Here is a 25,868-nt window from a genome sequence, read left to right on the forward strand (position 1 = left end):
CTTTTTGCTTTTCTTCCACATCTAATTAGTTATCAAAGTTTGTGACTATTCTGTCACAAATACTTTCTTTGTTTTTCTTAGAACAACTTAGTATTTACCTGTTTCAGGTACTGGGGTAAGGGCTTTATATACACCATCTTATTCAATCCTCAAAATAGTCCTGTTTTATTCAGGGTTCTTGGTAGCAAACAGCAGGTAACTTAAGCAGAAAGGGAATTTACTGGAAAGGTATCAGGCAACTCACCGAATCCATAGGGAGTTGAAGGACCGGGTTCAGGAGGGAGACAAGAGAAGAATCAGAGCACAATTTCCCAAGACATGCTCCTCCACACCTCTGGATTCTAATCTCCCCAAGAGTCCTTGAAGATCTCAAACTGACCCCAGTGCCTTTGTATGACTGTCCCCCAGTACAGAGAGGTGTGAGCATCAACTGGCCCTGCTCAGAGCACATGCCTATGCCCTGGATGCCGGAGGCAGGCAGTAGACCAGCTTTCCCTTTGAGGCTTTCACTCACATTTGGATTCACTCAAATTAGGGAAGGTGTTCAGTTACTAGACAACAAAAACGACAAACACCCACAGTGTGTTTTGTAGACAAGGGAATAGACTTAAAGCAGGTAGATTAGTTACCCAAATAACAAAGCTAGTCAGTGGTGGAGCCAGGATTGGAGCCCAAGTCAGTTTTTCTGCAAAGCCCACGCTGTTATGCAATCCTCTGCATGGCTTTCTCTGAACCATTCCAGCTCTATTTCACAGCCCACACACCAGTCCTGCTCCTATCCCCCCGTTTGTATGATTGCCTCCTACCTGGTTGCCCTGCTCTGTGCTCCCCCATCTCAGTTTATTCTCTGCACAGTTGCTAAGATAATATTTTTCGAGTACATCTACATCATGTCAGCCTCTAGTTAAAAAACCTGTGACTCACCCCTTCAAGAGCCTTTCCTGACTAATACCATTCCACACTGATCACTCCCTCAGTAATCAGACAAACAATGTTGCCACAGTACCATAACAGATGTCTAATTTATACTAGACTATCTTATACTTATTAACAGTCTTTAGCTATCACATTTAAATGTGACTTCACTAAGGTCAAAGAGCCTGGTCTCTGCTGCTTTTACAACTCTAGTGACAGATACTAGCATCTTCCACAGTGCATGGCTTCTCATCTCTGAATACCAGGGCCCACCAGGGTATTGTACTACTAGCATCAATGTTGCTATCCACAGAGCACTATCATTTGCTAATTCATTATTAGCTTCCCTGAAATTTCCCAGTTGCTTCATATGTTTCTCTGTCACATATACCAAGCCCCACTAACAGTGTTAAAAAATGTCTGACAAACAAACAAACAAAAAAACACAAACAATTGCTGACAATGATAATATTTTTAATTTCATTTTTGAAAATGTTCCTTTATTCCATCCTCAGATACTGTAAGTTAAGCAAAGGTAAAAATGATATTCTTTTTTCAGAGCTATGAGGTGAGAGGAAATAATATTTAGAGCAGGCTCCCCCTTTCTGGTTAAGAATAATAAAAGTAACATAAGCATGGAGCATAACATGCAATTGGGTCATCTGGCTGGCCAGGTTAGCACTTTGACACTCCTGTAGGAGAGCCTCTTGCCTGATTCTTGAATTGCCTTCATATGGCAAAGGGCATCATTAGCAACTAATACTACCCTGTACCCTCAAAGACTTCTAGATTCCTCTGAATCCAGACCAAGGAGGCCAAGAACCAGAATGACACAGGCGTTTCACTTCCTATCTGCCTGTGCTCCAGTACTTTTTTTTGAGAACCTGTCTCTTTTTTGAGTTTATGACACCAGAGGAGGTCATACCTACACACAGGTGACCACAACTTGAGGTCAATGCTTCCAGTAGAATGAACAAAACTCAGAATTTATTTAAAGGATACTCCTATATGCTCTGGTCATTTTATAGGTGTCCAGAGTAAGGATAAAAAAATATAGGGTTTCTGTCTTCAAGGAGTTAACCTTCTATCTGGGGAGAAAAATCTATTAAATAAATAACTGATGAATAATCAGACCTGCAATAATTAAGTCTGTACTGGGTATAAGAATGGCCCATAAAATTCTTCAAGTATTTAATGTAGGAGATCAAAATTTCAGTTATGTTATTTGGGCTATCAATAATATCTTGGCCTCCTTCTGTTTGTCTTTAGGACTTCTAATTTGTTCTACAGTTCCTCCGAAGTCTTTTTCTTTTGTTCTTAATTTCTTGGTTAATCCTCACCTAAGGATATTTTTCCCATTGTTTTTTAGAGAGAGTGGAAGGGAGGGAGGTGGAGAGAGAGAGAAAGACATCAATGTGAGAGAGACACATCGATTGATTGCCTCCTGCATGAGCCCCAATGGGGGCCAGGGATCGAACCTGCAACCCAGATATGTGCCCTTGACCAGGAATTGAACCCATGATCCTTTGATGTCTGGACTGATGCTCTACCACTGAAAAACACTGGCCAGGGCTCTATATTTTTTATTGTTGACAGTATTACGGATGTCCCCTATTTTCATCCCCTTTGCCCCCCTCCACCCAGCCCCCACTCCAAGCCAGGCCTTCACCAATGGGCTATGCATATGTGCATATAAATTTTTTGATTAATCTTTTCCTGCCTCCCCCTGCCCCCCCTCCACTCTGAGATCTGTCAGCCTGTTTCATGCATCCATGCCTCTGGACCTATTTTGTTTGTCAGTTTATTTTGTTCAATAGATTCCACATATAAGTGAGATCATGTGATATTTCTCTTTTCCTGACTGGCTTATTTCAATTAGCATAATAATTTCCAGGTCCATCCATACTATCTGAAAGGGTAAGAGATCCTTCATTTTTATGCACACATAGTATTCCATTGTGTAAATGTACCACTGCTTTTTTATCCACTCACCTACTGATGGGCACTTGGGCTATTTCCAGATCTTAGCTATTGTAAGTAACACTGCTATGAACATAGGAGTGCATATATTCTTTCTGATTGGTGTTTTGGGATTCTTAGAATATATTCCCAGAAGTGAGATCTCTGGGTCAAATGACAGTTCCATTTTTAATTTTCTGGGGAAACTCCATACTGTTTTCCACAGTGGCTGTACCAATCTACATTCCCACCAGCAGTGTACTAGGGTTTCCTTTTCTCCACATCCTCACCAGCACTTGTTGTTTGTTGACTTATTGATGGTAGCTATTCTGGCAGATGTGAAGTGATATGTCATTGTTTAAATTTATATCACTCTGATTAGTGACATTGAGCAATTTTTCATGTCTATTGGCCATCTGTATATCTTCTTTGGAAAAATGTCTATTCAGGTCCTTTGCCCATTTTTTTTTTTTAAATCCTCACCTGAGAACATGCTTAGAGAGAGGAAGGGAGAGAGAGATAGAAACATCAATGATAAGAGAGAATCATTGATTGGCTGCCTCCTGTACGCCCCCTCCTGGGGATCGAGCCTGCAACCCGGGCATGTGCCCTTGACTGGAATCGAAACCGGGACCCTTCAGTCTGCAGGCTGACGCTCTATCCACTGAGCCAAATCAGCTAGGGTGCTTTGCCCATTTTTAAATTTGTTTGTCTTCCTTTTGCTGAGTTATATGAGTTCTTTAAATATTTTGGAAATTAACTTCTTATCAAATGCATCATTGGCAAATATGTTCTCCCATATAGTGGGTTCCCTTTTTATTTTGATGATGGTTTCTTTTGCCATGCAGAGCTTTTTAGTTTGATGTAGTCCCCCTTGTTTATTTTCTCCTTACGTTTTCTTTGCCCTAGGAGATGTATCCGTAAACATATTGCTACGAGAGATGGCTGATAGAATTTTTATGGTTTCATGACTTATATTTAAGTACTTTATCCATTTTGAGTTTATGCTTGTGTATGGCGTTAATGATCTAGTTTCATTTTTTTGCATGTATCTGTCCAATTTTCCTAAAACCATTTATGGAAGAGGCAGTCTTCACTCCATTGTATGCTCCTGCCTCTTTTGTCAAATATCAATTGACCGAAATATCATGGGTTAATTTCTGGGGCCTCTGTTCTGTTTCATGGATCGATATGCCTGTTCTTATGCCAGTACCAGGCTGTTTTGATTACCATGGCTTTGTAGTATAGTTTGATGTATGGTATTGTGATCCCTCCTACTTTGTTATTCTTCCTCAAGATTGCTGCAGCTATTTGGGATCTTTTTTGTTCCGTATAAATTTTTGGAATATTTGTTCTACATCTGTGAAATATGGCATTGGTATTTTAATAGGGATTACATTGAATTTATAGATTGCCTTGGGTAGCATGGACATTTTGATTATATTAATTCTTCCTACCCATGAACACTGTATATGCTTCCACTTGTTTGTACCTTCCTCTCTTTCTTTTTTCAATGTCCTATAGTTTTCCAAATATAGTTATTTTACCTCCTTGGATAAGTTTATTCCTAGGTATCTTATTTTTTGTTGTTGTAGCAATAATAAATGGGATTTTTTTGTTTGTTTCTCTTTCTGAGAGTTCATTATCCTATATACTAAAGAGCTAATATGCAAATGGTCATCACACCCTCACATCATCATGCCCTCATGCCATCATGCAGTAACTGCTCAGACACTCAACACTGGGGAGAAAAGAATGGGGACCAGCCAGGCACAAATGAGCTCTTGAGAGAGGAATGGGGACCAGCCAGGCTGCGGCTTGGGAGAGGGCAAACCTGCGGTGGCAGCTGGCCCGGGTGAAGCCGACCTGGGTCCTGGGTGCCTGCGACTGGCCAGAGGAGGGAATCCTGGGTCCCAGGTGCAGGGCAAGTCAGAGGCAGTTAGGGGCAATCAGGCCAGCAGGGGAGCAGTTAGGGGTGATCAGGCAGGCAGGCAGAGGTGTTTAAGGGCAATCAGGCAGGCAGAGGTGGTTAGGGGCAATCAGGCAGGCAGGCAGAGGTGTTTAAGGGCGATCAAGCAGGCAGGCAGGCGAGCGGTTAGGAGCCTAGCAGTCCCGGATTGCGAGAGGCAGTCAGACATCCCCAGAGGGGTCCCGGATGGGAGAGGGTGCAGGCCAGGCTGAGGGACACCCCCCCATGCAGAATTTCGTGCACCAGGCCTCTAGTTGGTGTATAAAAATACCATTGATTTCTGGATGTAACTTTGTATCTAACTGCTACTTTGCCAAATTTATTTATTAAATCTAGTAGGTTTTTGTGTGGAATCTTTAGGGTTTTCTATGTGCAATTTCATGTAATCTGTGAATAATGACAGTTTTATTTCTCCCTTTCCAATCTGGATGCCTTTTACTTTTTTCTACTTCTGATCTGATCGCTGTGGCTAGGACTTCCAGTATTATGCTGAATAAGAGTGGTGAAAGCAGATATCCCTGTCTTGTTTATGTTCTTAAGGGAAATGCTTTTAGTTTTTGCCCATTGAGTATGATGTTGGCTTTAGGTTTGTTACATATGGCCTTTATTATGTTGAGTTATGATCCCTCTATTCCCACTTTGCTGAGAGTTTTTATGGAAAATGGATTCTGGATTTTGTCGAATGCTTTTTCTGTGTCTACTAATATAATCATGTGATTTTTATCCTTAATTTGTTTATGTGATGTATCACAGTTATTGATTTGTGACTATTATACCAACCTTACATCCCTGGAATAAATCCTAGGGAATTATTGGTCATGGTATATGATCTTTTTAATGTATTTGCTGGACCCAATTTGCTAATATTTTGTTGAGGATTTTTGCATCTATGTCCATCAAGGATATTGGTCTGTAATTTTCTTCTTTGTGGTGTCTTCATCTAGTTTTTGAATTAGGATAATGCTGGCCTCGTAAAAAGAGCTTTGAAGTCTTCCTTCCTCTTGAATTTTTTGGAATAGTTTGAGGAGGATAGGTATTAGTTCTTCTTTGGATGTTTGGCTAAACTCACCTGTGAAGCCATCCCACACAGGACTTTTGTTTGGTGAGAGTTTTTTGATTACTGCTTCAATTTCATTAGTTCTTATATGTCTATTCAGGTTTTCTAATTCTTCCTAATTCAGTTTTGGAAGATTCTAGGAATTTGTCCATTTTGCCCAGGTTGTCTAATTTGTTGGCATATCGTTGTTCATAGTATTTGCCCACAATCCTTTGTATTTCTGTGATGTCAGTTGTTACTTCACCTCTTTCATTTCTGATTTTATTTATTTGGGTCCTGTCTCTTTGTTTCTTGATTAGTCTGGCTAAAGGTGCATCAATCTTGTTTCTCTTCTCAAAGAACTAGCTCTTGATTTCATTGATCATTTGAATTGATTTTTTTTTTCAGTCTCTATGCCATTGATTTTCACTCTAATCTTTTTTTTTTAATATATTGTTATTGATTTCAGAGAGGAAGGAAGAGGGAAAGAGAGATAAAAAACATCAATGATGAGAGAGAATTATTGATTAGCTGCCTCATGCATGCCCCCTACTAGGGATCAAGGCCACAACCTGGGCATGTGCCCTTGACCAGAATCAAGCCCAGGACCCATATGCTGATGCTCTAGCCACTGAGCAAAACTGGCTAGGGCTACTCTGATCTTTATTATTTCCTTCCTTATATTTAATCAGGGCTTTTCTTGTTGTTCTATTTCTAGTTCTTACCATTTTTGGCTTTGATCATTTATTTAAGGCTTTTCTTATTTCTTGAGGTAGGCCTGTAATGCTATGAACTTCTCTTTCCAGACCTCTGTTGCTGTGCCCCATAGATTTTGGGTTGTTGTGTGTTCATTTTCATTTGTTTTCAGGAAGTTATTGATTTCTTCCTTGAGGTCATTGATAGCCATTCATTTTTTAATAACATGCTATTTAACCTCCATGTGTTTGAATTTTTTATTGTAGTTGATTTCTAGTTTCATGCCATTGTGATCCGAGAAGATGCATGATATGATTTAAATTTTCTTGAATGTGTAGACTTATATTGTGTCTTAGCATGTGGTCTATCTTTGAGAATGTTCCACATGCACTTGAGAAGAATGTATATCCTGCATCTTTTGGATGAAATGTTCTGTAAATATTAATCTGATCTAGTGGGTCATTTAATGTCACTGTTTCCTTGTTTATTTTTGGTCTGGAAGATCTATCCAGTGATGTCAGTGGCATGTTAAAGTCAGCTATTATGACTGTGTTGCTGTCGATCTCTCCCTTAAAGTCCTTCAAGAATTTTTTCACATATATGTATATTTTAGGTGCTCCTATGTTGGGTACATTTATGTCTACAAGGGTTATATCCTCTTGTTGAATCAATCCCTTCAGTATTATGTAGTGATATTCTTTGTCTTTTTTGTGATCTTTGTTTTGAAGTCTATTTTGTCATATATAATATTGCTATCCCCACTTTCTTTTCCCATTTCCATTAGCATGGAAAATTGTTTTGTATCCCTTCACTTTCATCCTGTGTGAGTCTTTTGTTCTGAGATGTGTCTCTTGTAGACAGCATATACATGAGTCTTGTTTTCTTATCTATTCAGCTACCCTATGCCTTTTGATTGGAGCATTTAATCCATTTACATTTAAGGTTATTATTGACTAGGGGCCCGGTGCATGAAATTTGTGCACTGGGGGGGGGGGTCCCTCAGCCCATCCTGCCCCCTCTCACATACTGGGAGCCCTCAGGGGATGTCCTACTGACAGCTTAGGCCCGCTCCGTGGGGAGCGGGCCTAAGCCACAGTCTGGCCTCCCTTTGTGGGAGGCAACTGGGCTGATCAGGGGAAGGCACCAGCCCCATCACCCCACTGCTGCAGCCACTGCCAGTCACCACAGCCACCAAGGTGTTTTCATCAACACGGACTCCAGTCATTTCACCACGAAAAAATGACAACTTTCTTTAGGCATTTTCAAGATGTGTCTTTCATAGGATATGCATTTCTTTCTTTCTTTCTTCCTTTTTTTCTTCCTTTTTTTCTTTCTTTCTTTCTTTCTTTCTTTCTTTCTTTCTTTCTTTCTTTCTTTTATCCTCACCTGAGGATATGTTTCCATTGACTTTTAGAGAATGTGGAAGAGAAAGGGAAAGACAGAGAGCAACATCAAAGTGAGAGGAACACTTTGATTGGTTGCCTCCTGCATGAGCCCTGATCTGGGCCCCAGCCACGGAGGAGCCTGCAACCTAGGTACATGCCCTTGATTAGAATTGAACCCAGACCCTGCTGTCTGCAGGCCGAGGCATTATCCACTGAGTCAAACCGGCTAGGGCAGGATATGACATTTCTTAGCCCTCCAGCAGCTGACCTTCGTTTTTTTCTTCAGAAGTGTGGTGGAAAAACCCTAGATCACCTTTTTGGATTCTTATTACCCAAGTTACTAAGAATATTACCAATGGCATACAGGAAGCTCAACGAATGTGCGGTCAGAAAAGGTGTTTCCTCTATAGTTCACACCAATCACGGGCTGGGCCCTACCCAGGCCTAAAGCCTCTGGCCAAAGCTTTAGGCCTGGGCAGGGGCCCTCCAGCTCCCTCTGATTGCATGCTCTGCCCCTGACCAGGCCTGCCCAGACCAAAAGCCTCTAGGGCAGGAGCGGAGCCCCAGCTCCCTGCCATCGATCACAGGGGGTCCGCTCATGCCCAGGCGATCGATTGCAGGAGGTCCGCTTTCGGCCTTGTGCAGGAGCAGAGCCCCATCTCCCTGCGATCAATCACTGGGGGTCCGCTTTTGGCCTTGTGCAAGAGCGGAGCCCCAGCTCCCTGCGATCGATCGCTGGGGGTCCGCTCCTGCTCCAGGCCTTACCTCACAGTGACCTGGGTGCCAGGATGTTCTTGGGACACAGGCGCTGGGCGCCTATATATGCAAATTAACCGCCATATTTTTAGGTTAATTTGCATAGTCACTCTGATTGGCTATGGGCGTAGCGAAGGTACGGTCAATTTACATGTTTGTCTATTATTAGGTAAGATAGACTAGAGGCCTGATGCATGAAATTCATGCAAGGAGCTCGGCCCTCACAGCCCTGGCTGCCTCAGCTGGCCCTTGCTGCTCTGGCTGCCCTCGCAGCCTCGGCTGGCCCTCACAACCCTTCACAGCCTCAGCCACAAGGTTGTCCAGATGGTCGTTCTGCTGTTCGGTCTAATTAGCATATTAGCTCTTTATTATATAGGATACTTATTTATTGCCATTTTTTATTCTTTATGCCTATATTCCTCTCTCTTTCTTTCTTCTTATTTTATTTTATTGATTTCAGAGAGGAAGGGAGAGGGGGTTGGAGAGATAGAAACATCAATGGTGAGAAAGAATAATTGATCAGCTTCCTCCTGCATGCCCCACACTGGGGATAGAGCCTGCAACCCAGGCATATGCCCTGACTGGGAATCAAACCATTACCTTTAGGTTCATAGATGGATGCTCAACCACTGAGCCATGGTGGCTGAGCTCTTTCTTCTTTCAGCAATCCCTTTATATTTTTTGCAATGCTGGATTGGTGGTAATAAGCCTATAGCCTTTTTTTGGTCTGGGAAGGTCTTTATTTCACCTTTAATTTTGAATGATAGTCTTGCTGGATAGAGCAGTCTTGGTTTCAGATCCTTACTTTTTATTACTTTGAATACTTCATGCCCTTCCTTCTGGCCTATAGTGTTTCTGGTGAGAAATCAGCTGACAGCCTTTTGGGACCTCCCTTGTAGGTTTCTTTCTTGCTGCCCTTAAGATTCTCTCTTTGTCTTTAGTATTTGTCATTTTAATTATGATGTGTCTTGGTGTGGGTCTCTTCAGTTTCATCTTGATTGGAACTCTCTGTGCTTCCTGAACTTATGTGACTTTTTCCTTCACCAGGTTAGGGAAGTTTTTTGTCATTAGTTCTTCAAACTGGTTCTCTATCCCTTGTTCACTTTCTTCTCCTTCTGGAATTCCTATGATGTGGATGTTGTTCTTTTCCTGTTGTCCCAAAGTTCCCTCAAACTGTATTCAAACTTTTAAAGTATTTTTTTTCTTTTTGCTGCTCTGCTTGATTTTTTCCTACCTTGTATTTAAATTTGCAGATTCAATCTTTTGTTTCTACTAACCTACCTCTAATTTCTTCCAGTGTATTCTTTATTTCAGCTCTGTCATTCTTCATTTCTGACTGGTTGTTTTTCATAGTTTTTATGTCATTTTCCATGCTGTTGAGCATTCTTAAAAAAACATTACTTTATACATTGCTTGCCTCCAATTCATTTAACTTTTTTTTTCTGTTGATTCCTCATGTTTCCCCATTTTTGCTGTTTCTTTGCGTTTATTTCTGTATATTGGATAAGAATGCTATGCCTCCTGGTCTTGGTGGGGTGGCCTTATTGTGGGAACCAGTTGTGTAGTCTCCTTGATCTTATGAGCTGGGTACTCTAAGAACGCACCTTGTGTGAGTTATGTGTGCCCTCCTATTGTATTTGGGTCTTGATTTATATTGTCCCTGTAGTGGGCGGGCTCAGCCCTCAGGCTTGCTAACTATGAGTCTTAACTCGACCACATCGTGCCAACTGTTATACAGGTGCTAACAGAACAAAACAAGCCAAAATAAGATCAAACCAAAAGCAAGAACAAAAGACTAAAAAAGAATACTTTAGATCTACAATTTGTAGAGCTTGCTGGATTTTGCCTCAATGTTGTTGAATCTGGCCCCTTAGTGTGTGGGTCCTGGGAGGTTCTCTGGTGTAAGCCAATGTGAGTCACTGTCACTTCCTAGCCCTGGGCAGGCAACTGAACCACAGTAGGGTGGATCCCTAAGTTGTTTGGCAGGCAGGGCCTCCATAGCCTAGAGGCAGGGCCTGCCTCAGGTGTTGTACCTTTAATGTCCCTGTTCTGAGCTGTTCTCCCTTTCCCCACAGAACTGGGCTCTGCAGGGGTATCTGGGCCCTGGCCAGGATGGTTTAAACAGACTTGCATTGATGGTGATGCCCATAGCTTGTAGCAGGGCGGGTGAGTATTTCCTATATTTCCAATGCCTCAGCTCTGCCTTGCTTGCTGGCACTCCCTTGTCACCACACCAAGCAGGTGGGGTCAAAATATAAAAATTGAAAAATTAGTCACACTTTGCACTTCAATCTTTCATTGCAGTCAGCCCCCACTGTATGGGGCCTTCACCCAGACTCCCATCAATCCAAATGTCCAAGTCCTCTGCACTGCTAGACCTAGCCACATGGACACAGAATTCCAGACCAGAGTCATTCCTCCTTGCCTTGGGTCACAGCAGGGTGGGGCAGAGCCAGCTGTTCCACAGGTGGGGAAAGGGCCGCCCCCTTTGTGCTCAAGGTGGGCAGGATGGGTCTTCTTTCCTGGGCCACACTGTCCAGCCCCTGTCCTGCTCTCTGCCAAAATTCTTCCAGAGAATAAAGGGTCCCTCAGATTCACTGATGGGTGAACAGGTCAGACTTATTCTTAGCCCCAAGTTTTGCCGCATCGCCCCTTCCACAGACTGATCGGTAGGCACTTCCCAGGCTGGTGTTGTAACAAAGAAATTGCTTTTTGTCTGAGATGGTGAGGTCTGAGTCTCCCACATGGACCAAACCACCACTGATTCGTATCACCCAATGCTATGCGGGCTCCCCTTCCCTTCTTTGTTGCTCTCCTCTTTTTCATCATTGAGGCGTTTTTTATTAATTGTTTGTTTTTGCTACCCCCACTCCCTAAAGACAGAAAGGCAGTTAAAGGATAAGTATGATATTGAGTCAATTGGCACAAAGGCTCTTTTCCCATGGTATGTATTGCTCTTGAGGAAAATTAATCTGATCTTAACCAATTTTACTCAAGAGGAGGCATCTTTGATAACATTTGCCCTGATCTCTTTGGCCTCCATTATTAGCTGCCAAATAAATTCTATTGATAGGAAAAATATGGCTATGTGACTCTTCACTGCTCCATTTGAATGGAAACTGTTCTGCAAAGATATTAAGATTCATTTAATTTTAGTGCTCACTGTCATTACTGAGCCCCTTCATGCCTTTGCACTGTGCTTAATGCTAGGGGCAGTACAACAGGAGAGAAAGGCTGGGTTTCTGTTTATAAAAGGCTGAGTACACATTCTGAGGATGGGAAGTGCTTTTCATAAAACCCTGCTCAGTGAGGTTTACACATATACTACAACAGTTGGTTCATATGTACGATGGCTGTGCTGTGTCAATCCTTGAAGCTTGCAAAAAGTTTTTAAAAGTGTCATCAGATATATTCAAAGAGTTTCATATGCCATTTTGCCAGGACTCCTGTGACACCATTAGAGTTTTGTTCATTAACCACTGACCTTCAGTCAAGGTCCTTGAGGATAAAGATGATCTCGTCCTTTGTTAACAGAATCATTTATCTTCCCCATGTGTATAATTATAGGTGTAAAATGGAACCAAAAGCAGGTACATGTAGAAAAATGCGTTATCCCCAAAAGTTGTCAGAGACAAAATTTCCATTCCTTAGTAAGAAACTGTAATTATATATCAAAGTTAGGGACTGATTCCTTCCAAATGAATAAATCATTTTGCCTAAATGATATATTTCACACAACACACACAGCCATGTAACTATTTTATATGAGGAATATTCATTCCCCATAGATTCCATTTAATTCCTTCATACATTCTATTAAACATTAGTTGATGCAGCAGATTCACAGCAGAACTGACCACATAATTGTACAACAGAACCTGAGCATAGTCTTGACCTTTATTTTTAAACCTAAAGCTTGTCACACCAAGTCCTCTTTTCTTTTGAAAAAAATATATTTGTATCGATTTCAGAGAGGAAAGAAGAGGGAGAGAGAGATAGAAACATCAACGATGAGAAAGAATCATTGATTGGCTGCCTCCTGCATGCCCCCCTGGGGATCTAGCCTGCAGCCCGGCATGTGCCCTGACTGGGAATAGAACAGTGACCTCCTGGTTCATAGTTCAATGCTCAACCACTGAGCCACACTGACCAGGCCAAGTCCTCTTTTCTTCTTGCTCATTGTGCCCTAGAGCCAGTGGCCCTCTAATGATGAAATCAAGATATGAGCTGAATCAAGCTTGGACCTTGTTTTCACAAGAGTTAATCATATCTAGCACCTAGCTCACTCCCTTGCACATAGCAGGAGCAGGCACTGAACAAATATTTGCTGGAAATAAGAATGAACAAAGACAGTGTCCATGGATTTGTAAAGTGGTCTGAGTTTTCTTGGGCTAAACCAAAGATTCTAGTAGATTTATGATCTTCGAATGGCAAACTGATGAGTTTAAGTTTTAATTTCTGCTTTTGAGAAACACCATGTTCTAGGAAGAGTAGATTCACTTCCTCTTGACCAAATGCACTTGGTGTTCCTCTGCTCTAGGTCGTCAGTCAGTCCCCACCTCTCACTTCAGTCCAATTCAGGGCTAGTGTATGGGCAGGTCCATGATAGCATGAAAGTTATTAGTAAAGAGGAAACAAAGAAACAGAAATGTATATCCCTTATTCCTTATCTCTTTTCTTTAACTATTTACCCTAATTGTTATATTTTTTTGTAAAGTTGGTTTCTACTCCCACTTCATCCTGTCCTGCCCTCTTAGTTCCTCTGTAGAAAATTCTAGGAGAGTTGTTTTTCTCCTGAAATATAGGTGACCTAACTCTTGTTTATTGCTGGTGGAAATACAAAATGATACAGCCACTTTGGATAACAGTTTAGCAGTTTCTTACAAAAATAAACATACTTTTACCATATGACCCAGTGATTGGGCTCCTTGGATTTGCTCAAAGGGATTTAACACTATGTTCACACAAAATTTGAACATGGGTGTTTATAATGGCTTTATTCATACTCGCCCAAACTTGGAAGCAACCAAGATGTCCTCTGTAAATGAATGGAAAAATAAACTGTGGTACAGTCAGACAATAGAATATTACTTAGCACTAAAAAGAAAAGAGGTCCTAAGCCATGAAAAGACATGGTGGAACCTTAAAAGCATATTAATAAGGGAAAGCAGCCAGTCAGAGAAGGCTACATATTGTATGATTCCAACTATATGACATTTTGGAAAAGGCAAAAGTATGGAGATAAAAACAAAAAAATAGTGGTTGCCAGGGGGTGGGGTGGGAGGGTGAATGGGCAGGACACAGAGGGTTTTTAGCGCAGTGAAGCTATTATTATAATGAACACCTGTTATTATACATTTGTCTAAACCCACAGAACGTCCAACACCAAGAGTGAACCTTTGGATGATAATGATGTATCAATATTCGCTCATTTATTGTAACAAACGTACCACTCTGGTGGGGAATGTTTATAAAGGGGAAGTTTGTGTATATGTGGATGCAGGGGATCCATGGGAACACTCTGTTCTTTCAACTCAATTTTGCTGTGAACCTAAAACTTCTCTAAAAAAAAGTTTATTTAAACAAATACATAGATATAGAAATTTAGATATATATATAGATGAACCTTAATCCAACCCTTTGTATACATAAAAAACCATTGTTAGCCCAAGCTTGTCTCGGCTAGAGAGAACTAGAGAGGACTGGAGAGGAAGATTAAGAGAAAAGCCTTGTTGCCCTAGCCGGCTTGGCTCAGTGGATAGAGCGTCAGCCTGCGGACTGAAGGGTCCCAGGTTCGATTCTGGCCAAGGGCACATGCTTGGGTTGCGGGCTTGATCCCCAGTAGGGGGCGTGCAGGAGGCAGCCAATCAATGATTCTCTCTCATCATTGATGTTTCTATCTCTCTCTCCTCCTTTCCTCTCTGAAATCAATAAAGAAATATATATATATATATATATATATATATATATATATATATATATATATATTTTAAAAAAAAGAGAGAGAGAAAAGCCTTGCAAACGCCTTGTGCTTACTTCCATTCCAGTACAGGGAAAGCCACAGGCTGTGTTCTGTTACTCAGTGGGGCAAACAAAAAAGACACTGGTCTGATCAGAAACACTAGATGCTACCTGTGCAAGAACAAGAAGTTTGGCTAGTCTCTCATGCTGGGAAAGAAAAGGAAATGAGAGAGGTGCTCATGGCTGGAGGCCCAGCCCTCCATACTGCTGATCATCTTTTCTGCACCCTTCCATCAGATTCCCAGGTCTGTGGTTCCAAGATTAGACTAGATGTCTAGGGCCACTTGCATTAGAATCACCCAAAACGCTTTATAAAAATTCAGATTCTCAGGCTAAGTTTCCAGAAAAACAAAATTAGTTGTTTGGTGATAGGGGGCAGGGATCTGTGTTTTTAAAAAGTGCAGCCAGGCTGAGAGGGTCCATGTACCTACTGCTGGCAAGGGAACGGAGAAAGGAGAAGGAAGACAAAAAGGAGGAATGCTTATATGATGTTCCTAGAGGTAACTTCAAAAATATTCTTCCAGAGAAGTATTATTCGTAATGGTAGTTCTATATCAAGGAACCATTAGTTTTATTTGTAGGGATTTTTGTAAGCATTCCTGGGAACCACTAATGTATATTTGAGTCAGCAAGAAAATTTAAAGTTCAAAACAATGAATTTTAAATTTCTGATTTCAAAAAAGAGTGGAAGTTATCTTTAATTCTCTAGTCTCAGATTTTAGTCATTTGAAAAGTCAGAACTTCTGTTGCAAGAAGGTCTGGAATTGACTTGCGACCCACTTCTGATAATTAGATTTCTCCCTTGTTTTGAGCCTAAATTATCTCCACTTCTTTTCTTTTCTCTATCTGTACGCCCTATGGTTCCTTTTCAACTCCTAGTCTTGCCCCTCTCCCCTTAGAGGAGCTACTTGCCAGGCACTGGTCTGTTTCTTCAAATGAATGTTCTTATTCATGTTTCACAAGTCCGTAAGATTGGTGCTGTAGTTATTCACGGTCCTGATGAAGAAAGGGGGACTCCAATAGCTTAAATGATTTTCTACAGGCCACGGTTAAGTGGTTATACTCAGACCTTGTTCCCTAGCGCTGACATGTAAGACCCTGTCTAGGCCTTCTGCTCACAACACCAGTCTTGACCTGGGGGCTGGCATTGCTTTCCTAAGTTGTTGCTGCAGATGTGAATCCCCTGCTCTGGACCCTAGCTGGCTATCAAATGTCCCTGATGCTGACTGACTGCTTCTCTGGGTTTCAAACTAGTGACCTAGATTCTTCTCACTATGTGTACATTTCATCTGAGGAAGCCAGGATCCCCTGCCCCCTGCTGAAGAAAAAATCCTCCTCCTGTGTGGCTCCTTTACTCTGACACTGCTACCACATGCACAGCACTTCTGACACCAGCTGGGTGTCCTGCAGTTCAACTTACTGTCTACCTGGAGGTAGCATCAAATCCAGATCAATCCCATAACAGGTTGCTCTTCACTTCAGATGCCATTGCAAGTAGTAAATCCCCAGGACCCACACTTCTGTCCAGTCTGGCTATCAGTCGGAAGTTCCCATGACCAGCTCCTTGAATTAGAATAATTTGCTAGAACTCAGGGAAACACTTAAGTTTACAAGTTAATTAAAAGATTTGATAAAAGATACAAATGAGTAGCCAGATGAAGAGACACACAGAGCAAAGTCTTAAAGGATCCTGACCATAGGAGTTTCCGTCCCTGTGCACTTGGGGTGTGTCACCCTCCCTGCACATGGATATGCCCCCCACCTGGAAGCTCACCAAACCCTACACTACTGGGATTTTATGGAGGCTTCCTTACATAGGCACTATCAATTATTAACTCCATTTCGAGTCCCTTTCCTCTTTCTAGAGAAGTGGGGGAAGGTAAAACTTCTAACCATGGCTTGATCTTTCTGGTAACCAGCCCCCACGAAGGAGCCCACCCGGAGTCACCTCATTAGAATAAAAGATGCTCTTAGCATGTAGGAATCTATACATGTTTTAGGGGCTCGTGTCAGAAACATGTGTGTTGTTTGTGGTAGAGAAATATCTCTCTCTCTCTCTCTCTCTCTCTCTCTCTCTCTCTCTCTCTCTCTCTCCCTACTGCCAAGCTGGGGTGCTGAAGACAAGCCAAAAAAAAAAAAAAAATGCATGCTGTTTACTGCTAAAAAGGATTTTATGCTCTGTTCTGAGCCTTCTCACTGGTCTCACCCTGTTCCCTATAATTGGCCTTCCAAAAGTGAGGAGTTAATCCAAAAGAAGTTGCCTTGGTCCAATGACTATGCAGAATTCCTTTCCTTTAATCCCCTCTCTACCCAAAAAGGCTCTATGCCCTGCTAGAGCCTCAGCCCCCTTTCTGTTTCCTAGATCAGTGGTGTCCAAACTATGTACCATGGGATTCTGTTCTGTTTTCAAGTAGTACATGGACATGAATCATTTTAAGAATATCCATTTCCATATCCTCAAATTTTATTGGTCCTAAAATCAATTTGCCTGAGCATGTGCCTACATTTACATCAGATATTCTCCCATTTCATATCCTTTACCCATCTCAAATCTTAGTGTGGTACTTGCCCTGGATAAAAGAAACAAGAAAAAAAAGATACTACAAAGTATTGATTTGGGGTGATTTTAATGCTTTATAAGGTTACTTAACCCACATATCTTTCTGGTGTTTCTTGTCATAAATATTTCTGATAAAGGAGAAAAACAAGGATATTTTGGCTCCTCTTAAGAGGTTCTGGATTCTAATATAAAATAGAGTAACGTTTTGGGAGTAATGGGTGTTTTTTTAATTTTGTTTAATGACTTTGTCTCTTCCATCTCCTCTGTTATCAAAGAAAGCTTCATTCTGGAAGGGGAGTGCTGTGAGAGCAACACTAAGAAACCTGCAATAAGAATAGTGAATGCCCTAAAAATCTTTACTCATTAAATGAAAGCATTTCTTTTCAGCTACTTTCATCCTCAGCATGAGTCATTAACTAAGGAAAAAAAAAAGATTTTAGAGAAGCCAAAGTAGACAATATTAGTGATACTGATTCCTTTCCATGCAACATTTTTCAGTACTATCAAGTTTCAAAATACATTGGCAAAAACCATTGTGAAACTTATTTTTTTGGATTTAATGACTGTTCTTCAATAAAGTAGGTAGAACCTATCTCTCAAACCATACTGAATATTTATTTCACTTATGGTCAATCATCACCTTTTTTATTTTATAAAAAGTTTCATTTTTTAATTTCCTACTAACAAAAAATTAAATATATACTAGTCCTAGACTGATTATTTCTTGAGAGTATATATCTTCCCCTTCATTAAATAGATAAGAAAATTTATGATTTCTAATCAAACTACAGTAACCATATATGATATTTTATTTGATTTTTATTTAATTATTTTCAAGAGTTCAACAACAGAGTGCAATATATATTCACATACACATAATTATTGAAAGAATATTATACTTTTTGTTACTTTTTAAATATTTTTTATTGATTTTTAGAGATAGATGATAGAAATATCAGTAATGAGAGAGATCTCAAAGGTAGACCACATGTTAGGGCACAAAACAAGTCTATACAAATTCAGTAAGATGGATATACAAATTCAAGAGTATTGATGTAATACCAAGCACCCTCTAGGATCACAATGGCATGAAGTTAGAAATCAACTACAACAAAAAATTCAAAAACACTCAATACATGGAGGCTAAATAGCATGTTATTAAACAATGAATGGGTTACCAATGAGGTCAAACAAGAAATTAAAAACTTTCTGGAAACAAATGAAAATGAATACACAACCACCTAAAACCTATGGGACACGGCGAAAGCAGTCCTGAGAGGGAAGTTCACAACACTATGGCCCTACCTAAAAAAACACACACCACACAACAACAACACGAAAAAGGCCTAATAAACTATTTAACCCTACAACTAAATTAATTAGAAAGAGAATAGCAAGAGAAGCCGAGAGGAAGTAGGAGGAAGGAAATAATAAAGACCAGAGCGGAAATAAATGACATAGACACTAAAAGACAGTACAAAAGATAAAAAAATCCAAGAGCTGGTTCTTTGAAAAGGTAAATAAGATTGATGAACACCTAGCCGAACTCATTAAGAAACAAAGAGAGAGGACCCAAATAAATAAAATCAGAAATGAAAAAGGTGACATAACAATGGACACCACAGAAATACAAAGGATTGTAAGCAAATACTATGAAAAACTATATGCCAACAAATTGGACAATGTGGATGAAATGGACAAATTCCTAGAAACATATAATCTTTTTTTTTTAATTTATTTTTTTTCTTTTTTTTTTAAATGTATTTTATTGATTTTTTACAGAGAGGAAGGGAGAGAGATAGAGAGCTAGAAACATCGATGAGAGAGAAACATCGATCAGCTGCCTCCTGCACGCCCCCTACTGGGGATGTGCCCGCAACCAAGGTACATGCCCTTGACCGGAATCGAACCTGGGACCTTTCAGTCCGCAGGCCAACGCTCTATCCATTGAGCCAAACCGGTTTTGGCTAGAAACATATAATCTTCTAAAACTCAATCAAGAAGAATCAGAAAACCTGAATAGGGCAATAACAACTAGTGAAATTGAAGCAGTGATTTAAAAACTTCCAGTAAAAAAGTCCTGGACTGGATGGATTTATAGGTGAATTTTATCAAACATTCAAAGAAGCACTAACACTTACCCTCCTCCAAACTATTCCAAATAATCCAAGAGGAATTCCAAGCTCTTTCTACAAAGCCAGCATTATCCTAATTCCAAAACCAGATAAAGACACTACAAAGAAAGAAAATTACAGGCCAATATCCCTGATGAACACAGATGCTAAAATGCTCAACTAAATATTAGCAAATTGGATCCAGCAATATCTTAAAAAGACCATACACCATGACGAAGTGGGATTTATTCCAGAAATGCAAGGCTGGAACAATATTCACATATCAATAAATATGATCTATCACATAAACAAATTGAAAGATACATACACATGATCCTATCAATAGATGCAGAAAAAGCATTGGACAAAATCCAGCACCTTTTTTTAAAAAAAATAAAAACTCTCAGCAAAATGAGGATATAGGGATCATGCCTCAACATGCTAAAGGCCATTTATGACAAACCTACGCCAACATAATACTCCATGGGCAAAAACTAAAAGTGTTTCCCTTAAGAACAGGGACAAGACAAGGGTTGCGCTTTAACCACTCTTATTCCACATAGTACTGGAAGTCCCAGCCACAGTAATCAGACAAGAAGAAGAAATAAAAGGCATTCAAATTGGAAAGGAGGAAGTAAAACTGTCATTATTCACAGATGACATGATATTGTACATAGAAAACACCAAAGACTCCACTAGTAAACTACCAGACTTAATAAATGAATTCAGTAAGGTAGCAGGATACAAAATCAACAGCCAGAAATTGATGGCATTTTTATACACCAATAATGAACTCTCAGAAAGAGAAACTAAAAAAGCAATCCCATTTTCCATTGCAACAAAAAGATAAGATACCTAGGAATAAACATAACCAAGGAGGCAAAAGACCTATACTTGGAAAACTATAGGACACTGAAAAAGAAATAGATCAAGATACAAAAAAATGGAAGTGTATACCATATTCATGTATTGGAAGAATTAAATCATTAAAATATCTATACTCCCCAAAGCAATCTATAGATTCAAAGCAATCCCTATTAAAATACCAATGGCATACTCCACAGAGCTAAAACAAATACTCCAAAAATTTATATAGAGCCATACAAGATGCCGAATAGCTGCAACAATCTTCAGAATGAAGAACGAAGTATGAGGGATCACAATACCAGATATCAAACTATACTACAAAGCCATTGTAACCCAAACAGCCTGGTACTGGCACAAGAACAGGGGTGTAGATGAATGGATCAGAACAGAGACCCCAGAAATTGACCCACACCATTAAGGTCAATTAATATTTGACAAAGGAGGCAAGAACATACAATGGAATCAAGGCAGTCTCTTCAATAAATGGAGCTGGGGAAACTGGACAGACACATGTAAAAAGATGAAACTAGACTACCAACTTACACCATAAACAAGAATAAACTCAAGATGGATAAAAGACTTAAATGTAAGGCAGGAAACCATAAAAATCTTAGAGGAGAACATAGGCAGTAAAATCTCAGGCATCTCCCATAGCAATATGTTTATGGATATATCTCCTAGGGCAAAGGAAACCAAGGAGAAAATAAACAATGGGACTACATCAAAATAAAAAGCTTCTGCACAGCAAAAGAAACCACCATCAAAATGAAAAGGGAACCCACTGTGTGGGAGAACATATTTGCCAATGATACATCTGATAAGTGGTTAATATCCAAAATATATAAAGTACTCATACAACTCAACAAAAGGAAGATAAGCAACCCAATTAAAAAATGGGCAGAAGACCTGAATAGACATTTCTCCAAAGAGGACATACAAATGGCCAAGAAAAAAAATGCTCAAAGTCACTAACCATTAGATAAATGCAAATTAAAAACACAATGAGATATCACCTCACACCTTTCAGAATGGTTATTATAAAAAAGAAATTAACAAACAACAAGTGCTGGTGAGGATGTGGAGAAAAGGGAACACTAGTTCACTGCTGGTGGAAATGCAGACTGGTGCAGTCACTATGGAAAACAGTATGGAGTTTCCTCAAAAAATTAAAAATGGAACTTCCATTTGACCCAGTAATCCCATTTACACCATGTAATACTATGCAGCCATAAAAAAGAGGGATCTGTTACCCTTTGGGACAGCATGGAAAGCATGGATGGACCTGAAAAATATTATGCTACATGAAATAAGCCAATTTGAGAAAGACAAATATCACATGATCTTACTTATTTGTGGAATCTAATGAACAAAATGAATTGACCAACAAAGTAAGACCCGAAGCATGGACCAGATCGACATACCTCAATGTGGGATTGTGGGGACGAGGAGAGATAAACTAAAGAACTTGTATACTTATATGCATAGCCCATGGACACTGTCTATAGGGTAGTGAAGACCAGGGGGCATGGGTAGGGGCTGGGAGGATGGAGGCAAAGAGGGGTGATGGTGGTGAGGTGGGCGGGGGAATGGGAGATATCTATAATACTATCAACAATAAAAATTATATTTAAAAAAATAGTAATGAGAGAAAAACATTATTGACCAGATGTCTCCTGCACGCCCCCTTCTGGGGATTGAGCCCGCAACCTGGGCATGTGCCTTGACAGGGAATCGAATCGAGATCTCCAGTTCCTGGGTCAATGCTCAACCACTGAGCTATACCAACTGGACCTTTTGTCACTTTTTAAAATAGAATAGTCTATGTTTTAATTCTAATCTGTAGAAAACTTGTTTGATCCATCTTGTAAGTACACCTGAAATATATTTGCTGATAAAAACAACCAACATTCTGCTTTTACTTTTATTAGCATTTATTTTATGCTGAATTTACTCCCAGTCCATAAGTTTTGTTTCTTCAGTTTCTTCTGGGATATCTTTTTCTCGGATGAAACCTCCTCTGTTTAGAAATAACCTTCTCCTTTTTAGTAAGGATCATCTCAATGTGGCATGAACTCTGTAAGTTCTACACTGCATCTTGGGAGTTTTGTTCACCTGGATGTGCTCAGTGACCAGAGAATGTACATCTAAAGCTTAAGTTCAGCAGTGCTCTGCATTTTTAAGCACGTGCAGCCAAGATTCAGCACTCTTTTGGGGCTACCAGCCCTGTGTTCAGCTCCACTGTTTTGCCTGGGCACATCTACCAACTCCACCATTGTAAGGACAGAATGGCACACATTGCTTCTGTAAAGTGACATCCTTCAGATACCTGGTGGCTTTTCAAATATGCATACCTTGGTGGCCTGGGCAGTTTCTCGAGTGTTCTTAAATTGAACACGAAGAGTTGAACCTCTTGATTTGCATGATTTTGTGGGGTTTTCTGGGTCAAGTGAATAGTGAGCCATTTTCAGAGGTCACCTTTCTTGCTTTACCAAAATTTATAATTTAAGCCACACATTGTATTACATTAGGTAATAAGAAAAGCATATTTGTTTTCATACTTATTAAAAATTGATAAATTAATTATCTGAGATCTACATAATTGAATTCTTGACTACACTTAATAATCCATCTTACAGGATGCATTCCATTATATTTTTAAAATATTCCTCAAAATACATAATAACATTTATTCATTTGAATGGAAAAATAAAGTCAGAATTTTTCTGACAGAAAGTAAGTTTGTTTTACCTAATTGGTTTGACAATAGAACTTTGACAATTAGGCTATATGGTGGACTTTTTCCATAAAAAGTCTGCAGCTCTAGGATTTGGAGGAAAATATATTTAAGAGTGTGATGAGATAAAAGCATTTTATTTAAAAAACTGTACTGAATTTAAAACATTCTAAATTTTCCCTATTCTCTTTCAATATATAGGGTTAATTGAAAGAATAACAGATAGAAGAAATAGTCATAAAATATGTTTTTGTATACTTTTCAGAAATTGAGAAATAAATTACTTTAATGAATATGTAAACAACTTAGAGGCCCGGTGCACGAATTCGTGCATGGGTGGGGTCCCTCAGGGTGGCCTGCAGAGATCAGGCCCCAGCTCGCACCCCCAGCCTTGAAGCCTCGCCCTGCCTGGCACCCTGTCTTGGCCTGGCGCTGCCCCCTCACCTGTTTCACCATACCACCTGTAGGGCGATTGATTGGGGCTGGGTTCCCCACCCGGCTCCCTCAGTGCCTGGGAGCCGGGTAGCAGCCCTGTCCCCTGCCACTGCCGCTGGTCGCGGTCTGCAGGGTGATTGGCAGGGCGATCGGGCCCCTGCTTGCACCCGCCTTGGCCTGGTGCTGCCCGCTCACCTGCTCCACCATCCCACTGTGGTCCCACTCCTGTTGAAACCCATTCGGGCCAGCAGTGCCTCCACTGCTGCCCACTGCCAGCACCATGTCGCTGACTCCTGCCATGTTCCGCGCTGCCCCTGGTGGTCAGTGCATGTCATAGCGAGTGGTTGAACTCCCAGTCTCCTGGTCAAACTCCTGGTCAAACAACCGCCCGAGGAGACAATTTGCATATTAGGCTTTTATTATATAGGATTCTTTCAGAAGTCAGGTGGTTTCCAATAGTTTGCTTTCAATAAAATAGATATAATAGAATTTGTCAAGGGATCATAAAAAATAATTTTGGGTAATAAACAACTGAAATCCATATAGCATAAAATTCACCATTTTTAAGTGTACAATTCAATGGCTTTTAGTATATTCACAGAGTTGTGCAACCACTATGAAAATCCATTTTAGAATATTTTTATCCTCTCAAAAAGAAATCCTGCACATTCTTCAGTCAGCATCCTTGGCCACCCTTACACTTCTTTTCCCCACATTCTACTGGCAACCACAATCTGCTTTCTATTCCTATGGATTTGCCTGTTCTGGATGGAATCTTAAAACATGTGATCCTTTGCAAGTGTCTTCTTTTATTTAACAAAACATTTTCAAGGTTCATCCATGTTATAACATGTATCAGTATTTCATTTATTTTTATTGCCAAATATCCTATTGTATGAATATAGTGTGGTTATACATTTCAAGACCCCCAGTGGATGCCTGAAACTTCGGATAGTACTGAACCCTATGTATACATGTTTTTCCTATACATGCAAATCTATAATACAGTTTAATTTGTAAATTAGGCCCAGTAAGAGATTAACAACAACAGCCAATAATAAAATAGAACAAGTATAATAATATACTGTAATAAAAGTTACATGAATGTGGTCTCTCTCACAGAATATCTTATTGTACAGTACTTCCCTTTTCACATTATAGAGACACTTTATGACTTCTCTTTGGCATATCATAGCACTACTGCTCTTGTGCCTGGGTAGGGAGGGTACAAGCATGGATACACTGGACAAAGGAATAAATCATGTGCTGGGTGGTATGAGATTTCATCATCCTACTCAGAATGGTGCACAATTTAAAACTTATGAATTATTTATCTCTGAAATTTTTCATTTCAAATTTTCAGACACCAGTTGACCTAGGGTAACACAAACCTCAAAAAGCAAAACCATGGACAAAGAAGGACTACTATACAATATTTGATCCATTTATCAGTTGATGGACATTTGAATCATTTTTCATATTTTGGCCATTATGAATAATGTTGTAGGAATATTCTTGTACAAGTTTTTGTGTAGACCTAAGTTTTCCTTTCACTTGGATATATATAACTAGAAGTTGAATTACTGGATCATATGGTAATTGTTTAAACATTTGAGGAAATGCCATACCGTCTTTTAGGAGGCTGCACCATTTTACATTCTCACTAGCAGTGTATGAGGGGTTCTAACTTCTCCATAATTTTGCCAACATTTGTTATTATCTGCCTTTTTTATTATGGCCATCCTAGAAGTTCTGAAATGTTACATCATTGTGGTTTTGATTTGCATTTCCTTGATGGCTAATGATGTTGAGCATCTTTTCATGTACTCAATAAAAGATCTTCAAGTATAAAAATATCCTATATAATAAAAGCCTAATATGCAAATCGACTGAATGGCAGAAGGACCGGTCACTATGACGTGCACTGACCACCAGGGGGCAGATGCTCAATGCAGGAGCTGTCCCCAGCCTGCAGGCCCCAGGCCAGCCAAGGCTGGTGCCAGTGGGGGGCCCCCTGGTCACCCCGCCAGTCGTTCTGCAGAGGGAGGCGACTGACGGAGGTGGAGGGGTGATCGGGGGTGGGGGGGTGGGGTGGGGTGGGGGGATGGGGTGGGGTGGCTGGATGGGGTGGGGTGGGGCTGGCCGGTGAGCAGGGCTGGCAAGCAGGGCCGGTGAACGGGCAGTGTCAGGGTGGCCAAGGTGGGTGCCAACGGCCCCCCCATCACCCCGCCGGTTGCCCTACAGATCAGCCCTGATCGCCAGCCAGACCTAGGGACCCTACCCATGCACAAATTTCATGTATTGGGCCTCTAGTTTACAATAAATGTTAATATTTACAAGCCACTAGAACTCAGACTCTTTAAATATTTATACTTAAATTCTCCAAAATTCTTTACTGTATAAACAAAGGAATACGATAAT

General features: G+C 40.3%; 1 pseudogene across 1 annotated transcript; it reads right to left on the bottom strand.

Moving 5' to 3' along the window:
* Window positions 1-22,209: 22,209 nt before the first annotated feature.
* On the bottom strand, window positions 22,210-22,740 carry LOC307104067 (large ribosomal subunit protein uL22-like; annotated as a pseudogene). The gene has a single exon. The product of its transcript is annotated as a large ribosomal subunit protein uL22-like (transcript).
* Between the last annotated feature and the right edge of the window lie 3,128 nt (window positions 22,741-25,868).

The sequence above is a fragment of the Cnephaeus nilssonii genome (assembly GCF_951640355.1).
Source record: "Cnephaeus nilssonii genome assembly, chromosome: 8".
NCBI lineage: Eukaryota > Metazoa > Chordata > Mammalia > Chiroptera > Vespertilionidae > Cnephaeus > Cnephaeus nilssonii.